This window comes from Panicum virgatum, chromosome 2K, assembly GCF_016808335.1.
Source record: "Panicum virgatum strain AP13 chromosome 2K, P.virgatum_v5, whole genome shotgun sequence".
Lineage (NCBI taxonomy): Eukaryota > Viridiplantae > Streptophyta > Magnoliopsida > Poales > Poaceae > Panicum > Panicum virgatum.
Genome location: NC_053137.1, coordinates 39,078,971 through 39,085,519, shown reverse-complemented (window position 1 = coordinate 39,085,519; position 6,549 = coordinate 39,078,971). Strand labels below are relative to the sequence as shown.

The window sequence follows — 6,549 nt, the reverse complement described above, 5'->3', positions numbered from 1 at the left end:
TAGGAACCAGAGCCAGGTTCCAGAGTTCGACTTCAAATCACAAATCCAACGCGCGATGGCACTGTGTGGGTCCACGTGGGCACGTGGCGCGGAAGCACCAGCGGACAAAGCAGTAACAGTAACTTAGGCCTCTGCGTGCCTCCGTTTTCTTGGGGGTAAGAGTGTACATATGCTATAATATTGTCTTCACAAATCAGGGCCAGATGACCACTTATTTGTACGGGCGGACAAATTCAACCAGGCGTTCAATTGTAAACCATCAACAGCAAACAGATAGCACAAATATTTCGTGTGCAATACATCTGAATGACAATACAATGATGACCTACCAGGAAATGCCCATACTCAGGCCATGTACAAATAAAAGAATTGACCTATAAAATTGGTTGCAAAAAACCAATTGAGCAAAGCCACCAGTAGCCTGTCCTCAGAAATGACCGACAATATGTGATAAGGACCACCATTCACGATAACAAGATCAAATTTTATAGCAGACACTAGATATGAAGCTTGTTCTCTTCAGAAGAGATCAGCTTTTCGCTTCTGCAGTTCTTGCTTCCAATTTGGCTGTTGGTAGAATGCATCCTTAGTCATGCCAAAAACAGTTTGAAACTCACTATCTGATAAGTATGCCTGCAAAATCAATAGAAAATGCATCATATAACAGAAGCAAGCAATTTAGCTGCAGCCAAAAGCCAAAGTAAAGTTACTTATTGATGCATGAAACCAAGAAACAACTCAATATCTATTCACATCCTAAGGTCATTAATGGAAATTCACAACTTGAAGGATGAGGGTGGAGACAAACCTCACTGCGTTTGTAATCTATCCCACGAACAGGATCGGTAGACTTGGATATCAAGCGGTCATAGCTAAAGGTGCTTCACCCACAGTCTCTGTTGTTTCTTCCTCTGGGGCCTCAGCCTCTGCTCCATCAGCCTCAGATGGTGCCCATTCTACATCTTTTTCTTGGTGAAACACAGAGGACTCCCCAGCTTCAGACTGAGGAGAAGATGCACCAGATTGAGTTATTACAACCCTGTCGACATCTGCATTGAAAAAGGGTGTCAAACATTGAAGTGATAAATATGCCAGCAAGGAGGTACTGGCCTTCATCTATGATTCATTCCATTCGTCAGGTGTACCAACAAAATCAAATACACATGACTAGTGTTCCAAGGCTACACTTGCAAAACAAAGAAGACGAGCCTTTAAAGGAAACATTTCGAAGAAACGAGGAAAGCAAATCAGAGAACTCAAAACGCCTAACAAGTGATTCCTTGAAGAATGGTATTGGAAAGGAACATGTAGCTCTACCTGTCTTATCTGCTGTGCTGCTAGCCTTGGCTCGTAGATTTTCTGAAGATCCAGATTGCTCAGCAGTCAGCACAGAGGACTATGAGATCCTTGATCTGAACGGGATGGAGGTGGGGTGGGAGTTTTAGGTTTTGAGGATGGATTAAATGCATTTGATAAGGCAGCAAGTGCAGAGGCACGTTGAGTGGGTCCATCGCCTGTGCTTTTAGGCCTCTCATTAGACTGACACATTGATGTTTTCATAAAGAATGTATAATTCTTTTAGCCAAAATGTATACATTTTGTGAGGAATCAAATCAACTATTTAAAGTTTACCAGCTTTTGTTGGGATGATGGATTGAATGCAGATCATAGAGCTGCTAATGCAGATGCCCTCTGAGTGGGTCCACCATTACCAGAGCTCCTAGGTGCACCCTACAAAAGAACTATGATGTAAAGATTGTACTTGTTGAATATTCATTTGCATTTCCATGTATTGGTTCAATGTTTATACAGTTCAAGAAATGGTTATTCATGCAAATGTTAAGTCCATCGCGTAAAAGGAACTTAGAAGCTGAATGGTTAACATCCAAGAAACTTGTTCAGGAAAACCAAGCATATATACATATGCAACTTTGTATCTTCAACCTAAAATCTCAGGCTTACCTCAGAACGCAACCCAAAAAGTTGCGAGAGTTTCTTCTGGAATGAATTCCCATGAACCTGTATGAAGTATGAAACTTATTATTTAATATGGTACAGTTTGTAACAAAACCTTAACCTTTCAGCAGGAATCGATTAATATCTCTTGTATGATTAATATCAGATGGAACAGAAAAGGCAAGATAAAATATAATGTTTCCAAGAGCTTACCACAGATTTTGTGTTGTCCCAAGAGAAGTACGTCTTGAAGAAGCATGGCTCATTCCCTTCCATAACTTTATATAGTGGTACATATGAAGAAAGATCTTCAATAGAATTTGCATGTTCTATGTATTTCTGGGGAAAAAGTAATCATTACATATTGAATAAAGGTACCACAGCAGCAAACTGGAACTGACCAATACTGAATAAGATCACCGCTTCAGTCGATACCTGGCCAATATCAAATGCCTTCTGCTTCTCTTTTGATTCCACACATTGACCAATCCAAATGAAGACCTCACCATGCATGTCCAGTATCATCATGTCTTCAGTTAACAAATCATCTTGGGAGAAGTTGAAGATCTCAGTAACCTGAAGAAGCTCATAAAATCACATACCCGGAACTGTGCAATACGAAGTAATAGATCTAAGGAGAGCAAGTGCAAGAGGGCTGACCTCCAGTCTCCCTGGTCAATGACGAAGATTGTAGCACAAACAAACCCAAGCAACCAAATGATGATTAGGCCAGAAACTTGTATAATGTAGATATTTCAAATGAATGAAAGAAAATAGAAACTTCGTATGGATACAAAACTGGATGAAAGTATGAAATTTACAACAACTGACCATTCTTGAATGAGAATGCATACAAGTGAGGCTCTCTAGCAATAATATCCTGAGTAGCATTTCTGTTTGTATAACTCTGTTTTCCACCAAGAGCAAACCAGAAAGCAGAACTCTCTGCCCCCTCCTTGCAATGCTTCACTGGAATCACTGCAACACCAGGCTGTAAGATTGGAAATATCAAAGGTTAGCAATAGATATTGAACGAGAGAAAAAACAGAGCTTCAGAAAGTTTTGGAAGTTCTGAATTGATTTATAGGACTTAAAAGAGTGATAGAAATTTTAATAAATTGGGTTCAAGCTGTTCAAAGGTGCTCTCATACCTTCAAAAATTCAGCAACTTTTGCTGCCCACTGCTGTTGCTCATATGTGCTAGAATTGCCAAGCCACGTAAACATAGCATTTCCAGATTGCAATACGAAACACTCCATTGAGCTTAAAGATGTGGCCACCTATAAAATGATTACTGGTCAGCTAAAAGATTAGCTACTGAATTTCATTAAAGCTCTTTGTGGAGGTATTTGTCGAGTCAATATTATTCTATAATACCACACAACACAATTTCACATTATCAAAAAGCTTCCAATAGAAAGATCCATCCTCATCTAGTAGAAAGAGGCAGGTAGTACCGCATCAACTTGAAGAATCTTATTGTTGTGGATCGATGTCCCAGATAATCGAAATAGAGATATGCCTTCAGAAGAATAAGTCTCACCAGTCAGGCAGTCACATCCTTTCCTTCTACGAGCTTCTTGTACCCGGATCCAATTCCACCCTACATAATTTATTGATTTGCCAGAAACATATTATCCATATATATTACTTAGATAGGCACAGAGTCAAACTAGACAACCATTACTGAAAAATAACATAAAAGGGACACAACCAATTATGTTTGGTAGGCTTAACATGTATACCTTCAAGATAACCATGGGCTGGAAAAGAGCAACGAATTGTGGTGGCTCCTTCCCTTGATATATGCGACCCTACAAAAAAAAACCATCAATAACTCAAAAGTCGTCTCTTTTGAACAAATAGCTCAGGCATATCTGAAATAAAATGCAGCACCAGAACAGGCCGTCCTTTCAATAAATTCCACATTGTATTAGCTAATTGAGATGCCATCGCTTGATCATCCAGCGAAGCAAGTGCCAAAAAGTTAGATCCAGATCATTTGTAAAAGTCAGAAGTTAACTCTGCAAAAGGAAAAAAATAAGTGCAAATTAGCTTCAAAAGAATTTATGCCACCAGCTTTGCAGATGGGCAGAAACTGTTTGGTTATAAGTTCAGAATGTTTTAACTAAAAACATTAAATTTCATCAGCCAACATTCTACCAGCAAAAAGAAACATTGCCGACACAATGAAATTCTAAGCCCAAAAGTAGAAAGGCAGAAAGGATGCAAGAACAGTTTAAGACAACAACGTAAGTCTGGCAGCATGCAAAGTATATTACCGCCAAACTATCCTTCCCAATCCAGTAACTGAGACAGTATTCTTCTTTCTTGTCACCTCAATTATATGCATAGAGAATGATATAACAGTCTCCACTGTAAAACTTTCCAATGTCCTCTTTCGGCAGGGCAGTCTTAGCATTGCCATCAACACACCATACCTGTTACAATTTGTTATGGTAAGGACATGTCCATTAAATGTCTTTTCAGTTTACTTGTTTTAAACAACACAGCTCATAAAAAGGAATATTGATCAATGCAACCTCGAGCTTTCCACTGCCTTCAAGCAAAGGAGGAACTTCCTCGTTTACTGGAGCAGTGTTTTTTGCAGCTCCCTTTACATCAACACCTTTTTGTTTCAATAAAGCTGAAAAATAAAAAAATATTATCAGCAGTAATCTAGGGGGAAATTTCATTATCCTCGTAATTGAATGACATACCTGCAACTTTTCCCCTCCCTTCCTCTACGCCAGGGCTCCCAGCAGCATTGCCCACTGGCCATGATTGAAACTTGGACTTGAAAGCATGACTCTCATAACCTTGAATGACTTGTGTAACTCTTGTTGTCTTTGGACGCTTTTGATTAATAAGGAATTCCTGCACAAGACACAACCATGAAAGTGTTACCTACAAGAAATGAAAGCGGTGTGTGTGTGTGTGTGTGTGTGTGTGTGCGCTCGCGCGCGTGTGGGGGGAGTGGGGGCTGAGGAAAGGAAAACATATCGAGAATTTACCTCGGACGCTTTAGTGGCAGATTTTCTATCCTCCATTTGAGTTACCCGACCAACCCATACATATATTTCAGCCCCACAATCAAGTAAGAAACATTTGGTATTTTCAAGCATAGCTTTTGTAAGAACTGCCTCCTCCAGCTTCAATTGACCATCATTGATGCTGCAAGATGAACATTTCATAATAAAAACAAAAACTCGACCAGTGGAGGAAGAACCGCCCCCTCACGGCATTACTATTAAGAAGGGACCGGTAAAATACAGAAGGCACAATTGGGCATAAAGAACTTAAAACATGATAGAATCTCTAAGGGCACACAGAAACATAGTTATGGCACCAACTGAGCCATGGCATGGATTCATTAAACATTTTTTTTATATATGATATTGCTTCTAGCGTAGATTGGTCGACATTGAAACTTTGCTATTAGATGAAAACATTTAGTTATTTATATTAAAGTTTTGTTTTTATGGATCCAAATATAATACTTACTCTCAAAGTAGGTAATATCTCAAAAGTAGTAAGACAGAAGTGCAGATTAAACCAAAGCAATGCCAAGCTACCACGTCAGAATACATCTAGGTACCTTAGATACAATAATCAATCTTAAAGAGCAATAGAAGCCCATTTATATCTAGGAGGTACAATTGCATGGGAAACAACAGAATCATTGATATGATTTACAGAAATTGACCAAGATTTAAAAGAATGCAGCTGGTGGCGATTCTTCATGCACAGCATTGTCACCACCGGTACTGTTTGCTGTAACTGCTGCTTTGTTTTCCGGCACATGCTGTTTAGGTGCTCCTATTGTCTTCAGCCTTTTCAGTATCCTTGATGAACCTGCAGGGACAACTTCTAGTTGTGGGATTGACCTAACCCTCTTGGATTGTCTGCCTCCAGGAGCCATGACAGCAACTCTTTTCCTTCTCTTTTCACACACCTTACTACGCCGAGTTTGTACAGGGCCCTGATGAATTAAAAAAAATAGAATTTGTTTAAACTAATAAATGAGAAGCACTTGTATGTATTGCAAATATGTACTCCCAAAACTAGTGCGGCTTCTATAGGCATTGGAAATATGTAGTCCCGCATCCCCCACCCTCAGCCAAGATCGAAGATGCACCTCATTTGCTAGGGGTGTCGGCTCCTCTTCTAAATCTGTATCGTCATCTCCATCATCAGGCTCCTCAGCTTCAGGGATATAATCTGATAAATCAGACCCTTCACACTGACTAGCATTCTTGCCAGACCTCTTCACTTTTCTGCCTAAACCTCCCCCTTTGAAGTTGATTTATTTGTTGCCAACGAACTAACAGTTGATATCAAAACACTAATGCCAAGCTCCTCCATTATTTTGTTGTTAGCCCTTATGTTGGCTTCCCGTTGCATTTCGTATTCACATATTGACGGTTCTTAAAAGTGCAAAATAGATTTTTAGTGTTAGTAACCTACGTGCAGAGCAGATTCATGACATGAGGGCGAATACAGACCCACTATAGCCTCTAATCCCTAAGAGGAGGACAAGAGGAAGGATTGTGCATAGAGGATGGATGGATTTTGCATACCTGGACCGACCAT

General features: G+C 39.8%; 1 pseudogene; it reads right to left on the bottom strand.

The window, feature by feature from the left end:
• Window positions 1-479: 479 nt before the first annotated feature.
• LOC120695277 lies at window positions 480-6,549 on the bottom strand (annotated as a pseudogene).